This window comes from Lithobates pipiens, unplaced genomic scaffold (genome assembly GCF_037356315.1).
Source record: "Lithobates pipiens isolate NorthernLeopardFrog02 unplaced genomic scaffold, aLitPip1_a1.2 Scaffold_22, whole genome shotgun sequence".
NCBI lineage: Eukaryota > Metazoa > Chordata > Amphibia > Anura > Ranidae > Lithobates > Lithobates pipiens.
The window spans coordinates 217,045,200-217,062,916 of record NW_027507784.1 but is presented as its reverse complement, the minus strand read 5'-3'; positions in this window follow the sequence as shown (position 1 = coordinate 217,062,916).

Here is a 17,717-nt window from a genome sequence, read left to right as displayed (position 1 = left end):
CCTACTAGTTGCACAAAGGTCCTTCTAAGCACTGGTAAGGTTTAGCGTACTAGAGTATATAGGGTTGAGTGAGGTACAGTCTGCTAATCCTTAAGGACTGGTATAGGTCCACAATATATAGGGTTGAGGTGCACTACTGCTGACTGCTGCCCTATTCTGCAGCAGTCCTTTATGAGTATAGGGACTGAGGTACAGTCTGCTATTCAGAACCTACTAGTTGCACAAAGGTCCTTCTAAGCACTGGTAAGGTTTAGCGTACTAGAGTATAAAGGGTTGAGTGAGGTACAGTCTGCTAATCCTTAAGGACTGGTATAGGTCCACAATATATAGGGTTGAGGTGCACTACTGCTTACTGCTGCCCTATTCTGCAGCAGTTATTTATCAGTATAGGGACTGAGGTACAGTCTGCTAATCACAAACTACTAGTTGCACAAAGGTCCTTCTAAGGACTGGTAAGGTATAGTGTACTAGAGTATATAGGGTTGAGTGAGGTAAAGTCTGCTAATCCTTAAGGACTGGTATAGGTCCACAATATATAGGGTTGAGGTGCACTACTGCTGACTGCTGCCCTATTCTGCAGCAGTCCTTTATGAGTATAGGGACTGAGGTACAGTCTGCTAATCACAACCTACTAGTTGCACAAAGGTCCTTCTAAGGACTGGTAAGGTATAGCTTACTAGAGTATATAGGGTTGAGTGAGGTACAGTCTGCTAATCCTTAAGGACTGGTATAGGTCCACAATATATAGGGTTGAGGTGCACTACTGCTGACTGCTGCCCTATTCTGCAGCAGTCCTTTATGAGTATAGGGACTGAGGTACAGTCTGCTAATCACAACCTACTAGTTGCACAAAGGTCCTTCTAAGGACTGGTAAGGTATAGCTTACTAGAGTATATAGGGTTGAGTGAGGTACAGTCTGCTAATCCTTAAGGACTGGTATAGGTCCACAATATATAGGGTTGAGGTGCACTACTGCTGACTGCTGCCCTATTCTGCAGCAGTCCTTTATGAGTATAGGGACTGAGGTACAGTCTGCTATTCAGAACCTACTAGTTGCACAAAGGTCCTTCTAAGCACTGGTAAGGTTTAGCGTACTAGAGTATATAGGGTTGAGTGAGGTACAGTCTGCTAATCCTTAAGGACTGGTATAGGTCCACAATATATAGGGTTGAGGTGCACTACTGCTGACTGCTGCCCTATTCTGCAGCAGTCCTTTATGAGTATAGGGACTGAGGTACAGTCTGCTAATCACAACCTACTAGTTGCACAAAGGTCTTTCTAAGGACTGGTAAGGTATAGCGTACTAGAGTATAAAGGGTTGAGTGAGGTACAGTCTGCCAATCCTTAAGGACTGGTAGAGGTCCACAATATATAGGGTTGAGGTGCACTACTGCTGACTGCTGCCCTATTCTGCAGCAGTCCTTTATGAGTATAGGGACTGAGGTACAGTCTGCTAATCACAACCTACTAGTTGCACAAAGGTCTTTCTAAGGACTGGTAAGGTATAGCTTACTAGAGTATATAGGGTTGAGTGAGGTACAGTCTGCTAATCCTTAAGGACTGGTATAGGTCCACAATATATAGGGTTGAGGTGCACTACTGCTGACTGCTGCCCTATTCTGCAGCAGTCCTTTATGAGTATAGGGACTGAGGTACAGTCTGCTAATCACAACCTACTAGTTCCACAAAGGTCCTTCTAAGGACTGGTAAGGTATAGCGTACTAGAGTATATAGGATTGAATGAGGTACAGTCTGCTAATCCTTAAGGACTGGTATAGGTCCACAATATATAGGGTTGAGGTGCACTACTGCTGACTGCTGCCCTATTCTGCAGCAGTCCTTTATGAGTATAGGGACTGAGGTACAGTCTGCTAATCACAACCTACTAGTTCCACAAAGGTTCTAAGGACTGGTAAGGTATAGCGTACTAGAGTATATAGGGTTGAGTGAGGTACAGTCTGCTAATCCTTAAGGAATGGTATAGGTCCACAATATATAGGGTTGAGGTGCACTACTGCTGACTGCTGCCCTATTCTGCTGCAGTCCTTTATGAGTATAGGGACTGAGGTACAGTCTGCTATTCAGAACCTACTAGTTGCACAAAGGTCCTTCTAAGCACTGGTAAGGTTTAGCGTACTAGAGTATATTGGGTTGAGTGAGGTACAGTCTGCTAATCCTTAAGGAATGGTATAGGTCCACAATATATAGGGTTGAGGTGCACTACTGCTGACTGCTGTCCTATTCAGCAGCAGTCCTTTATGAGTATAGGGACTGAGGTACAGACTGCTAATCACAACCTACTAGTTGCACAAAGGTCCTTCTAAGGACTGGTAAGGTATAGTGTTCTACAGTACATAGGGTTGAGTGAGGTACAGTCTGCTAATCCTTAAGGACTGGTATAGGTCCACAATATATAGGGTTGAGGTGCACTACTGCTGACTGCTGCCCTATTCTGCAGCAGTCCTTTATGAGTATAGGGACTGAGGTACAGTCTGCTAATCACAACCTACTAGTTGCACAAAGGTCCTTCTAAGGACTGGTAAGGTATAGCTTACTAGAGTATATAGGGTTGAGTGAGGTACAGTCTGCTAATCCTTAAGGACTGGTATAGGTCCACAATATATAGGGTTGAGGTGCACTACTGCTGACTGCTGCCCTATTCTGCAGCAGTCCTTTATGAGTATAGGGACTGAGGTACAGTCTGCTATTCACAACCTACTAGTTGTACAAAGGTCCTCCTAAGCACTGGTAAGGTTTAGCGTACTAGAGTATATAGGGTTGAGTGAGGTACAGTCTGCTAATCCTTAAGGACTGGTATAGTTCCACAATATATAGGGTTGATGTGCACTACTGCTGACTGCTGCCCTATTCTGCAGCAGTCCTTTATGAGTATAGGGACTGAGGTACAGTCTGCTAATCACAACCTACTAGTTGCACAAAGGTCCTTCTAAGGACTGGTAAGGTATAGCGTACTAGAGTATATAGGGTTGAGTGAGGTACAGTCTGCTAATCCTTAAGGACTGGTATAGGTCCACAATATATAGGGTTGAGGTGCACTACTGCTGACTGCTGTCCTATTCTGTAGCAGTCCTTTATGAGCATAGGGACTGAGGTACAGTCTGCTAATCACAACCTACTAGTTGCACAAAGGTCCTTCTAAGGACTGGTAAGGTATAGTGTTCTACAGTACATAGGGTTGAGTGAGGTACAGTCTGCTAATCCTTAAGGACTGGTATAGGTCCACAATATATAGGGTTGAGGTGCACTACTGCTGACTGCTGCCCTATTCTGCAGCAGTCCTTTATGAGTATAGGGACTGAGGTACAGTCTGCTATTCACAACCTACTAGTTCCACAAAGGTCCTCCTTAGGACTGGTAAGGTATAGTGTAGTAGAGTATATAGGGTTGAGTGAGGTAAAGTCTGCTAATCCTTAAGGACTGGTATAGGTCCACAATATATAGGGTTGAGGTGCACTACTGCTGCTGCCTATTCTGCAGCAGTCCTTTATCAGTATAGGGACTGAGGTACAGTCTGCTAATCACAACCTACTAGTTGCACAAAGGTCCTTATAAGGACTGGTAAGTTATAGCGTACTAGAGTATATAGGGTTGAGTGAGGTACAGTCTGCTAATCTTTAAGGACTGGTATAGGTCCACAATATATAGGGTTGAGGTGCACTACTGCTGACTGCTGCCCTATTCTGCAGCAGTCCTTTATCAGTATAGGGACTGAGGTACAGTATGCTAATCACAAATTACTAGTTGCACAAAGGTCCTTCTAAGCACTGGTAAGGTATAGCGTACTAGAGTATATAGGGTTGAGTGAGGTACAGTCTGCAAATCCTTAAGGACTGGTATAGGTCCACAATATATAGGGTTGAGGTGCACTACTGCTGACTGCTGCCCTATTCTGCAGCAGTCCTTTATGAGTATAGGGACTGAGGTACAGTCTGCTAATCACAACCTACTAGTTCCAAAAAAGATCCTTCTAAGGACTGGTAAGGTATAGCGTACTAGAGTATATAGGGTTGAGTGAGGTACAGTCTGCTAATCCTTAAGGACTGGTATAGGTCCACAATATATAGGGTTGAGGTGCACTACTGCTGACTGCTGTCCTATTCTGCAGCAGTCCTTTATGAGCATAGGGACTGAGGTACAGTCTGCTAATCACAACCTACTAGTGGCACAAAGGTCCTTATAAGGACTGGTAAGGTATAGCGTACTAGAGTATATAGGGTGGAGTGAGGTACAGTCTGCTAATCTTTAAGGACTGGTATAGGTCCACAATATATAGGGTTGAGGTGCACTACTGCTGACTGCTGCCCTATTCTGCAGCAGTCCTTTATCAGTATAGGGACTGAGGTACAGTATGCTAATCACAACCTACTAGTTGCACAAAGGTCCTTCTAAGCACTGGTAAGGTATAGCGTACTAGAGTATATAGGGTTGAGTGAGGTACAGTCTGCAAATCCTTAAGGACTGGTATAGGTCCACAATATATAGGGTTGAGGTGCACTTCTGCTGACTGCTGCCCTATTCTGCAGCAGTCCTTTATGAGTATAGGGACTGAGGTACAGTCTGCTAATCACAACCTACTAGTTCCAAAAAAGATCCTTCTAAGGACTGGTAAGGTATTGTGTACTACAGTACATAGGGTTGAGTGAGGTACAGTCTGCTATTCCTTAAGGACTGGTATAGGTCCACAATATATAGGGTTGAGGTGCACTACTGCTGACTGTTGCCCTATTCTGCAGCAGTCCTTTATGAGTATAGGGACTGAGGTACAGTCTGCTAATCACAACCTACTAGTTCCACAAAGGTCCTTATAAGGACTGGTAAGGTATAGCGTACTAGAGTATATAGGGTTGAGTGAGGTACAGTCTGCTAATCCTTAAGGACTGGTATAGGTCCACAATATATAGGGTTGAGGTGCACTAATGCTGACTGCTACCCTATTCTGCAGCAGTCCTTTATGAGTTTAGGGACTAAGGTACAGTCTGCTAACACAACCTACTAGTTGCACAAAGGTCCTTCTAAGGATTGGTAAGGTATAGCGTACTAGAGTATATAGGGTTGAGTGAGGTACAGTCTGCTAATCCTTAAGGACTGGTATAGGTCCACAATATATAGGGTTGAGGTGCACTACTGCTGACTGCTGCCCTATTCTGCAGCAGTCCCTTATGAGTATAGGGACTGAGGTACAGTCTGCTAATCACAACCTACTAGTTGCTCAAAGGTCCTTATAAGGACTGGTAAGGTATAGCGTACTAGAGTATATAGGGTTGAGTGAGGTACAGTCTGCTAATCCTTAAGGACTGGTATAGGTCCACAATATATAGGGTTGAGGTGCACTACTGCTGACTGCTGCCCTATTCTGCAGCAGTCCTTTATGAGTATAGGGACTGAGGTACAGTCTGCTAATCACAACCTACTAGTTGCTCAAAGGTCCTTATAAGGACTGGTAAGGTATAGCGTACTAGAGTATATAGGGTTGAGTGAGGTACAGTCTGCTAATCCTTAAGGACTGGTATAGGTCCACAATATATAGGGTTGAGGTGCACTACTGCTGACTGCTGCCCTATTCTGCAGCAGTCCTTTATCAGTATAGGGACTGAGAGTTTTGTCACAGGGTCATTTAAAAACACAGGCAGAGGAAGAGGCGGGCCCTTCCGCAAGTGTGGTAGGGGTAGGGCAGGAGCAACAGGCTTGAGCTAAAGTGGGAAGTTGCAGAAGGTGCGTTCAATTACTTTAAAGGACGCACCAGACTTGGTTGAATGGCTCACTCAGCCTTACTCTTCTGCACCCTCCTCATCCTCTCGATCTGCACCCTCTTCTTCACTCTCTGCTATGTGCACCCCCAAAGACACTACCACCAACAACACCACCACCACCACCACATACCTTCCGCTTGAGTCACAGCAATTATTTTCCGATCCATATCAAGACATTTCTGATGCACAGCCACTCTTGGCATTGGATCAGGAAGAGGATATAGCAAGAACCGCCACTCAGCAGTCTGACGACAGTACCCAGATCAGCCCAAGGAGGAGGTTGGTCACCGGTGTTGCTGCCTGCTCTGAGATCTCTACTTATAGCGGTGGGGAAGGTGACGTCGATGATGACGTGTCTAGTGATGTCACGTGGGTGCCCACAAGAGAGGAAGAGGAGGGGAGTTCAGAGGGAGATATGGACCAGCAGATAGGGAGGAGAAGCAGGAATAACTTACATTGCACAGGAGGGACAAAGCAGACTGCTAATGTATCAGGAGTGAGTCATCGACCATGTACGGTCACATCTGGCGCTCCCAGGACGCCAGCACATGGCTCCGCAGTGTGGGCTTCTTTTAACGTGTCCGCTGCTGACAATAGTGTTGCCATCTGCAATCTTTGCAGTCAACGCATTAGTCGCGGTAAGCCCAACACTCACCTAGGGATGACCACCTTAAGAAGGCACATGATCTGCCATCACCGAGCCCAGTGGGAGCAACGAAACAGACAAAGCCACACTCCAGGCTCTCACCGTCCAGCCTAATCTTCTACTTCTACCTCTCTCCTCACAATTGTCCTCCACTCCACCTTCCATCACGCCAAGCTCACGTTTTTCTGCAAAAAGGCAGGCTTCCGTGGGCCTAATGTTCGAGTGTAAAAAAAATGATGATGGCGGATAACCCTCTTGCCCAACGGTTGACGGCTGGCTTGTCAGAACTGATAGCCCGCCAACTACTGCCATATAAACTGGTAGACTCGGAGGCCTTTCGAAAATTTGTGGCCATTGGAACACCACAATGGAAGGTCCCAGGAAGGAAGTATTTCTCAGAGAAGGGCATGTTGTTGTGCGTGGATGGGGAGAAGAGAATGAAGAGGATGACATTATCCTGCATGATGAGCAGGAGCCAGGCCACCACGCCGCTTCCAGTTTAGTGCAAATGGGGGCTTTCATGCTCCAGTGATTTAATGGGGACCCCCGTATAAAAAGCATAAGGGTCAAGGACCAGTACTGGGTGGTAATGTACTTAGACCCCCGGTACAAACACAATATGGCGGAAATGTTACCGCCGTCACAGAGGGCTGTCAGAATGGAGCCCTTACAGGCCTTGCTTGGAGAAATGCTGCATTCTGCTTTTGCATGCGCTGGCAGAGGAGCAATTCCCACTCCCAGAGAAGGAGTTGCGGGTACCAGTCCAACAGCGCCTGCAAGAAGAGGCCGGTTTGAAGATGTGTTGGTGACTTCTGATATGAGGTCATTCTTTCAGCCGACCCATCGACAGGTGTCATCCGGATCCAGCATCAGGGAACGCCTAGACCGTCAGGTGTCCGACTACATCGGGTTAACGGCCGATGTGGACGCTCTGAGAAGTGATGAACCCCTGGACTACTGGGTGGGCAGGCTTGACCTCTGGCCAGAGCTTGCCCAATTTGCAATCGAACTGTTGGCTTGCCCCTCGTCCAGTGTCCTGTCCGAAAGGACGTTCAGCGCAGCAGGGGGGATCGTGACCGATAAGCGCACTCGCCTAGCTCATGACAGTGTTAACTACCTCACATTTCTAAAAATGAATGAGGCATGGATCTCGGAGCAATTCAACACATGTGACCAGTAGACCATGTAAATGTCTATAAACGATTTTTTTTATATATCAATATAGTTTATTGAAACAATTGACAGCTCAATACAGTACAAGAAAAGAACAAGTATATCCATAAACATTCAGCCCGTAGGGCATAAAAAAGAAAAACATGTTGTTCTATTACATAAATCCGCTATAGAGTACCTCATAGTTCAGTGTTGAGAGTTGATACATAGAAAAGACAAGCCAGATGAAGGTCTCTATAGGTGCGGGGGCCAAAGAATGGAACGTCAATGTCAAAGACCCCCTTTAGCCCGTGCAACGTAATATCTTCAATTGTGGGGGTAGAAATTTTTAAGTGTCTAAAAAGGGTTGGGGGAGGGGAGTGAGGGACAAGATAGAGAGGTAGGGGTAAGAGGGAGGGGGGACAATTAGTGGGGCGCTAATTCCATAGGCCCCAGACCCGAGGGGTGAACAGGGCGCAAGCGGCCCAAATAGTGAGCCAATGTTACCTTGGGCAGAGGCCGGACTGAAATGCAAAGACAAGGGCAAGCCGTTCAGTCCTTCATTCAATAATATACCAATTTGCATAGGCGTATACCATAGTAACCAACTTTGGTAAAGTCACATTATACAGAGATATAGTTAGACGAGCCAATTGTCACAAATCAACCCGTTCGAAGTTTTGCATACCCATCTGTAAGTTTAAAAATAAACCAGGGTCTCCACAGTTTATGAAATTTGTCGGTCTTTTCTGAGGCCATTGCTACAGTTTCTTCCAGCTTATATAAGAAGTCTACTTCTAAGAGCCATTCCCACAGGGAAGGAGGGTGGGGCGACTTCCAGTGCCGAGGAATGATCGTCTTAGCCGCATTCAGCATGTGGCGCACCACTGATTTCTTGTACCTGCCTAAAGAGTAGCTGGAGATGTGGAGCAGGCAGCACTCAGGCGTGAGGGCAATTTTGGTCTCGGTGATGGCCCGGATCTGCGCACAAATCCCATCCCAGAAACCTCGCAACTTCGGACAATCCCACCATATATGCATCATATCACCCCCTGCCCCTCCACATCTCCAGCAGAGCTCTGACGTACCTGGGTACCATTTGCTAAGTCTGACTGGTGTAAAGTACCAATTTGACAAAACCTTGTATGCCGTTTCTTGGGAACTAGTGCTTATGGAGCACTTGTGTGCTAGTATGCAGCCATGTCTCCACTGCTCATCAGTGAAGGTTGTGGAGAGAAACCTCTCCCATTCTCGTTTATGTCTGGTCGAGTGGTCTGTCCTAGTCGCTTGTAACCAACTGTAAACCAGGGAGGTCGCCTTCCGCACCGGTTCTCCCGTGATGCACAATTGCTCAAACCATGTCTGTTCCCTCAAAACATGCGGTCTGTTAGTCGGGCAATGTACAAAGTCGTGTAGTTGTCTGTATTGCCAGTGCGTAAAATGCTTTGCCCGTAAGTCCCTGGAGAGGTCCTGAAAAGACCTGAGCTTGCCTGCCTCCACGCAGTGTGCTATTGTCACAGGTGTCCCATCATCTCTGTGTGGGAACGAAACCGTAGTGTGTCCCGACGCAAACCCAAGGTTGTGGGCCAAGGGTGTCAGAGGGCCCGGGGCGGAGGCTAGTCCGCATTGTCGTGAAGCTTCTCCAAAGACCCCCCCTATCAGGGGGTGTGAGGACAATGAGGCCGAACGAGCCTCTTTGGCGACCCATGGCAGAAACCTGGGGTCGCTGTCATTCGGCCTTCCAGTCCCACCCAGTCCTTGGATGTGGCATGACAATTCCAATCCATGATGCGAACCAGGTGTGACGCGTAGTAGTAAAACTTGAAGTTCGGTAAATTAATCCCCCCCTTAACTTTTGGTAAGGTCAAAGTCGATAGGCTAATTCGGGGCTTCTTCCTGGCCCATATGAAGTCTCTTATTAGCGCCGTCAAATGTGCGAAAAACCGCCTAGGTAGTTTGATGGGCAGAGTGTGGAAAAGGTACAGCACCCTTGGCAGAACCGTCATCTTAACCGCCGCCGCCCTTCCGAACCACGACAGTGGGTGGCGATGCCAGGCCTGAAGATCTATATGGAGGTCATTTAAAAGGGGTTGGAAATTTTGCACATAAAGACTATCCAGGTCGGGTGTAAGCCAGATCCCCAGGTATTTAAGTCTATGATCTACCCACTTAAAGGGGCAGTTAGATTTGGCAGACAGCAGGCGTGTGGGGCTCAGGGAGATATTCAGAGCCTCTATATGGAGGTCATTTAAAAGGGGTTGGAAATTTTGCACATAAAGACTATCCAGGTCGGGTGTAAGCCAGATCCCCAGGTATTTAAGTCTATGATCTACCCACTTAAAGGGGCAGTTAGATTTGGCAGACAGCAGGCGTGTGGGGCTCAGGGAGATATTCAGAGCCTCAGATTTTTCGTAATTAATTTTAAAGTTGGAGATGTATCCAAATAGCTCGAATTCCTTCAAGAGGTTGGGAATCGAAGTGTGGGGTTGGGTTATGACAAATAGGAGGTCATCCGCGTAGGCGGCTATTTTAAATTGCGTTTGTCCCAACGTGAGGCCCTTGATCGACCGGTTGGCATTTATTGTGCGAATGTAGGGTTCCAATGCTAGGATAAATAATATAGGGGATAGTGGGCACCCTTGACATGTGCCCTTTCGTATAAGTACTGGTTCTGAAAGGGTCCCATTAATTTTGAGCCGAGCCGTCGGGCGTCGGTAGAGTGCCGAGATCCAGGCCATCAATTTTGGTTGGAAACCCACCCACCTGCATACTGCAAACATGAAGTCCCATGCCACTCTGTCGAAGGCCTTCTCCGCGTCCGTAGACAGGAGAAGGCCCTCGACAGCATTCCCCCTAATACAATGTAGAAGGTTTATCGCCTTGACCACATTATCCCGCGCCTCCCTCCCCGGCATAAAGCCCGCCTGTGTCGGCCCGATTAACTCGGGTAACAGTTTGTTCAACCTAGTAGCGATAATTTTTGATAAGAGCTTTATGTCTAAATTGAGCAATGAAATCGGTCGGTAACTGGAGCAGGAGTTAGGGTCCTTTCCAGGTTTGGGGAGCACTGTGATGTGCGCTAAATTGAAGGAGGGCGGGGGTTCCTGGTGTGCTGAGAGGGAATTTAATGCGCGGAGCAATGGCGTCGTCAGTAAGGGTGTGAAGGTCTTATAATAAATAGCGGAAAAGCCATCCGGGCCCGGGCTCTTGCCCGTTTTTAAGGATTTAATAGCCCGGATGAGTTCCGGCACCTCAATGGGTTTGTCTAATTCTTTAGCGTCGTCCACTGACAGGCCTGGCATGCCACTGTGTTGTAAATATTGTTCTATGATCTCACATCTCGACCCTTCCACCGTCGCTGGTTTATGCGAAGGTGGAATGTTGTAGAGTTTAGAGTAAAACCTATGGAATTCCGCCGCAATGCCATCCGTGTCGTGTATTAGCCTATTTTCCTTGTTTCTGATCTGAGTAATAGTGTTGGAAGTCCGTACGCCCCTCAAAGCTCGTGCCAGAAATTTGCCATTTTTGTTCCCATGTTCATAAAAAAACCCTAGACGAAAAAATAATATCCGTTTAGCCTGTAAGTCCAGTTTATCCTGGAGAGCCTTGCGTGCAAGCTGCAGATCGTCGGCCCGAGCAACCGCCGTCGATCGTTTGTGTTGGGCTTCCAAATCCCTCACTTTTATAAATGCTTCTTTCAAGTCCTGTTCCGTCGCCCTTTTCTTTTGAGCTGCCAGGCCCATCAGTCTGCCCCTGAGAACGCACTTGTGTGCCTCCCATATGGTTAAATGGGAGACATCCTCGGTGGTGTTCTCTCTAAAGTAGTGTTGTATAGTTTCTCTGATCTGGTCTAGGGTCGTAGGGTCCGTCAGTAATGCTGGGTTAAGTCTCCAGCCACTCGACTGTGGGCGCGTGGGTTGCAATGTGAGAGTCAAAGATATCGGTGCGTGGTCAGAGATCGATCTCGTCCCTATATGTGCCTCTTTAAGGTTGTTCAAGTCCCTTTGTGTCACAAACAGGAAGTCAATGCGGGTATACTTGTCATGTACAGTGGAAAAGTAAGTGTAGTCTCTATCCTGGGGGTGCAAGACTCGCCATGAGTCTGTCAATGTTAGAGAATTCAGAATAGTTCTAATCTTTTTGAGCTTACGGTAAGTGATGGCGGACCTGCCATCAGAAGTATCCTGAAGGGGATCCAATGGTACATTGAAATCCCCACCCAGGATTATGCACCCTGTGGCAAACCCGGAGAGTTCATCGATCATGGTTTGGCAAAAGCTCACATGTGCTGTATTCGGAAAATAAGCGCATGCTAACGTAATAGGGAGCTTCCCAACTTTTCCCTTGAGGAAGAGGTACCGTCCCCCCGGGTCCGCCAGCTGCTGCGTGAGCTCGAATCCGGAGTCTCTCCCCAATAGTATCGAGACCCCTTTAGTCTTCGAGTCAGGGTTAGCCGCATGAAAGGCTTTAGGGAAAAATTTGTCTGTCATTTTAGGAATGGAATCAGCCCTAAAATGGGTTTCTTGTAAAAACACGAAGGACGGCCTCCCCTTCCTCAAGTGGCGTAATAGTTGCGTTCTTTTGTGCGGAATGTTGAGACCGCGCACATTGTGGGAGACCACAGTAGGGTTCTGGCCCAGAGCAGAGTAAATCATTGTGCAGTAGGAAGGGGGGAGAGGGGAAGGAAGAGGAAATAGAACAGAATAGGAACAGGCAGAGGATGGGCTTGGGGAAGGCCAAGAGAGGCAGGGGGGACAGAGAGGAAAGAGAGGGAGGGGAGGAGGGAAAGAAGAGGAAAGGAAGAGGGGTAGAGAAGCCCACTAACTGACACTAAGAGAGTGGGTCGAGAATATTCAGTTAGCAACCTCCGGGGGGTGGCCCCCAGGGGCAAATTCTAGAAGTGGGGTTGTGGACTAGCCCCCCCAGCGACAGTCCCCTAGGAAAAAGAAAACCCCGGGGAAGCCGCCCGAGGCGCCACTCCACGGTACCCCTTGTGGGGGAAGTGGGAGAACACTCAAAGCAATGCCAACAGACAGAAACCCAGTCAACCCGGGATAATTGATCTGTCTACAATTACCAATCACTCTCCGCACGCCCCCAGCCCCTTAATGTAGAAGCTTAATTCAACCTGTGCATAATAAGATTAACAACCGTAACCAACCCCCTTAGTGGGGGTAAAAAGATAAACCTTATACCAGAGTGTTAGTACTTATCTAAAATAATGCAATCCGGCCACATCTACAGGCCAACTATTGTCCACCTGTGGCGAGTAAATAGGTAGAAGGGAACATAACAACCGATCGGGTGGTCCGCCTGGTCTGTAGCAAGAGCGCATCCGCGGGAGTTCCGAAGAAACAGGTAGATACCGCAACAACTTAGGCGAAGTAAAACTGGATACGAATCGACCCAACGAACGGTGCGCGGTAGATCAGTATGCGGTAGTCCGTTCGGACCACGACTCCTGCCCGATCACGTCCGCCAGTGGAATCCTAAGGTTAGTATGGGGATCTTCCAACCGACCGGTCATCCCTCCTGAGGTGGATTCAGCTGCAGGGCCCTCGGGGCGGAGGAGCGTCTGGGTGTAACGCTCGGGCCTGGCGTTGGTAGTCTCTGGAACTTCCCCTTCTTGTGCGGGGGCTTAGAGGGTGTGGAATTGTGAGACCCCGGAGAGGGCTGGTAAGCTGTGGCATAATGAAAGTCCTTGTACCAATCCGGGAGATCGATCGGAGGAATTTGGACTGCTTGGCAGAGACCCGGTAGATCATCCGGTGTGCGTAAGAACAGCTGTCTGCCCATGAAAGTCACATGTAGGGCAAAAGGGAACTTCCATTTATATGGGATATTTTGCCTGCGTAGGACTTCCAGCAGGGGCCGCAACGCGCGCCTGTTGCTCAGAGTTATGGGCGAGAGGTCCTGGAAGATGGAAAGTTCTGTATCATTAAACGTAATATGTGCAGCACGCCTTGCTTTGGCCATAATGTCCTCCTTTAGCTTGAAATCAGAGAGACAGCATATTACATCCCGCGGGGGGGCTGTATCCGCAGGTCTTGCCCTCAAGGCACGATGGGCCCGAACAAAGTCGATTGGCGTGTCAGTTTGTCGTTCTAGTAGATCGTTGAACACATATTGTAGGGCAGAGGGGATGTTATCGGGCTCCACCAATTCCGGTATGCCTCGCACCCTAACGTTGTTCCTCCTCCCCCTATTATCCAAGTCCTCTAATTGCCTGTTCATTGCAATGAGGTGGGCTGTGTGGGAATCCGAGATTCTTTCCAGGCACGTGATGGCTTTGTCCCGTTTGGAACCTGCCCTCTCCACCCCCTCCAGCTTCTCTGATATGGAAAGGATATCTGCCTTCAGTTCAGTAATGGCGGATGAAAATGTGCCCTTAATGTCCGCCGCTATTTTCATCATGTCAGTCAGTGTGAGGGGGTGCTCGACTTGCGCTTCCCTTACCTCCTCCTCATAAGCGGATTGCGAGTCATCGCTGAGTTCATCTTCTCCACGAGGCAGCGCCATCTTGGGTAAGGCCTTAGTGTGGCGGGGTTGTGATTTGAAGATGTCCGGGATGCTTCTGGCTCCGGAGATCGGTGTGGGACGACTCGAGCGGCTGCCTGAGTTGTGGCGGGTGAGCCTGCTCATGTTCGCCGGTGGTTACGGTAGCAATCGTGCTGTTGGGGCTGAGGGCATAGCGGAGCTCTCCTAGTCTGCTGCCATCCGCTCCGAGCTCCAAGCCACGCCCCATAAACGATTTTTTTAATCAAGCACACAGACCTTCTTTCTTCATTTGGCTCACTTCCTTGTCCAAAAAAAAGCACACCGTACTATATGCCCGTACCCTCCTGTTTGAAGAGGTTGAGCGGTGTCATATGTTTGGGGCCCAGCAGCAAGTTGCTGGTATCAGTGCTGCTGTTAGTGCTTTCTATCTCGGTGCTGGTGTCAGTGCACTCTATCACGGTGCAGGTGTCAGATCACTCTATCACGGTGCAGGTGTCAGTGCTCTATATCACGATGCTGGTGATGATCATCATCTGCTGCACCCTCTTCTTTGCCTACCCTGACCTTCCCTCGCCTCCATTGTCTCAAGAGTCCTGAAGTTTCAGAATTGCACATATAAAAAAAAGAATGCTTGTAGTTGTCGCTCCCAGATTCACCTCATACATGTGTTATGTCGTTGTCCATGTGGTGGGACTATGTGTGCACAGCTAGTAATTATTTTGTGGCTGCAAATATGACCTGTAGGTTTGTAAAGTTCACCATCCCTGTGCTGTGCTGACTTCTTCCTGGGGCTGCTTATTATGAGGGGCTCCCACCATCCCTGTGCTATGCTGACTTCCTCCTGGGGCTGCTTATTATCAGGGGCTGCCACCATCCCTGTGCTGTGCTGATTTCCTCCTGGAGCTGCTTACGGTGCAGGTGTCAGTGCTGTATATCACGGTGCTGGTGTCAGTGCTTTATGTCACGCTGCTGATGTCAGTGCTCTCTATCACGGTGCTGGTGTCAGATCACTCTATCATGGTGCAGGTGTCAGTGCTCTATATCACGGTGCTGGTGATCATCTCCTGCACCCTCTTCTTTGCTTACCCTGACCTTCCCTCGCCTCCATTGTCTCAAGAGTCCTGAATTTTCAGAATTTCACATATACAAAAAGAATGCTTGTAGTTGTCGATCCCAGATTCACCTCATACATGTGTTATGTCATTGGCCATGTGGTGGGACTATGTGTGCACAGCTAGTAATTATTTTGTGGCTGCAAATATGACCTGTAGGTTTGTAAAGTTCACCATCCCTGTGCTGTGCTGACTTCCTCCTGGGGCTGTACCTCTGCTGTGCATATTATGAGGGGCTCCCACCATCCCTGTGCTATGCTCATTATGAGGGGCTCCCACCATCCCTGTGCTATGCTGACTTACTCCTGGGGCTGCTTATGGTGCTGGTGTCGTTGTCCATGTGGTGGGACTATGTGTGCACAGCTAGTAATTATTTTGTGGCTGCAAATATGACCTGTAGGTTTGTAAAGTTCACCATCCCTGTGCTGTGCTGACTTCCTCCTGGGGCTGCTTATTATGAGGGGCTCCCACCATCCCTGTGCTATGCTGACTTCCTCCTGGGGCTGCTTATTATCAGGGGCTGCCACCATCCCTGTGCTGTGCTGATTTCCTCCTGGAGCTGCTTACGGTGCAGGTGTCAGTGCTGTATATCACGGTGCTGGTGTCAGTGCTTTATGTCACGCTGCTGATGTCAGTGTTCTCTATCACGGTGCTGGTGTCAGATCACTCTATCATGGTGCAGGTGTCAGTGCTCTATATCACGGTGCTGATGATCATCTCCTGCACCCTCTTCTTTGCTTACCCTGACCTTCCCTCGCCTCCATTGTCTCAAGAGTCCTGAATTTTCAGAATTTCACATATACAAAAAGAATGCTTGTAGTTGTCGATCCCAGATTCACCTCATACATGTGTTATGCCATTGGCCATGTGGTGGGACTATGTGTGCACAGCTAGTAATTATTTTGTGGCTGCAAATATGACCTGTAGGTTTGCAAAGTTCACCATCCCTGTGCTGTGCTGACTTCCTCCTGGGGCTGTACCTCTGCTGTGCATATTATGAGGGGCTCCCACCATCCCTGTGCTATGCTCATTATGAGGGGCTCCCACCATCCCTGTGCTATGCTGACTTACTCCTGGGGCTGCTTATGGTGCTGGTGTCAGTGCTGTATATCACGGCGCTGGTGTCAGTGCTGTATATCACGGTGCTGGTGTCAGTGCTTTATGTCACGCTGCTGATGTCATTGCTCTCTATCACGGTGCTGGTGTCAGATCACTCTATCACGGTGCAGGTGTCATTGCTGTATGTCACCCTGCTGATGTCAGTGCTCTCTATCACGGTGCTGGTGTCAGATCACTCTATCACGGTGCAGGTGTCATTGCTGTATGTCATGCTGCTGGTGATCATCTCCTGCACCCTCTTCTTTGCCTACCCTGACCTTCCCTCGCCTCCATTAGCTCAAGAGTCCTGAAGTTTCAGAATTGCACATATAAAAAAAAGAATGCTTGTAGTTGTCGCTCTCAGATTCACCTCATACATGTGTTATGTCGTTGTCCATGTGGTGGGACTATGTGTGCACAGCTAGTAATTATTTTGTGGCTGCAAATATGACCTGTAGGTTTGTAAAGTTCACCATCCCTGTGCTGTGCTGACTTCCTCCTGGGGCTGCTTATTATGAGGGGCTCCCACCATCCCTGTGCTATGCTGACTTCCTCCTGGGGCTGCTTATTATCAGGGGCTGCCACCATCCCTGTGCTGTGCTGATTTCCTCCTGGAGCTGCTTACGGTGCAGGTGTCAGTGCTGTATATCATGGTGCTGGTGTCAGTGCTTTATGTCACGCTGCTGATGTCAGTGCTCTCTATCACGGTGCTGGTGTCAGATCACTCTATCATGGTGCAGGTGTCAGTGCTCTATATCACGGTGCTGGTGATCATCTCCTGCACCCTCTTCTTTGCTTACCCTGACCTTCCCTCACCTCCATTGTCTCAAGAGTCCTGAATTTTCAGAATTTCACATATACAAAAAGAATGCTTGTAGTTGTCGATCCCAGATTCACCTCATACATGTGTTATGTCATTGGCCATGTGGTGGGACTATGTGTGCACAGCTAGTAATTATTTTGTGGCTGCAAATATGACCTGTAGGTTTGCAAAGTTCACCATCCCTGTGCTGTGCTGACTTCCTCCTGGGGCTGTACCTCTGCTGTGCATATTATGAGGGGCTCCCACCATCCCTGTGCTATGCTCATTATGAGGGTCTCCCACCATCCCTGTGCTATGCTGACTTACTCCTGGGGCTGCTTATGGTGCTGGTGTCAGTGCTGTATATCACGGCGCTGGTGTCAGTGCTGTATATCACGGCGCTGGTGTCAGTGCTGTATATCACGGCGCTGGTGTCAGTGCTGTATATCACGGTGCTGGTGTCAGTGCTTTATGTCACGCTGCTGATGTCATTGCTCTCTATCACGGTGCTGGTGTCAGATCACTCTATCACGGTGCAGGTGTCATTGCTGTATGTCACCCTGCTGATGTCAGTGCTCTCTATCACGGTGCTGGTGTCAGATCACTCTATCACGGTGCAGGTGTCATTGCTGTATGTC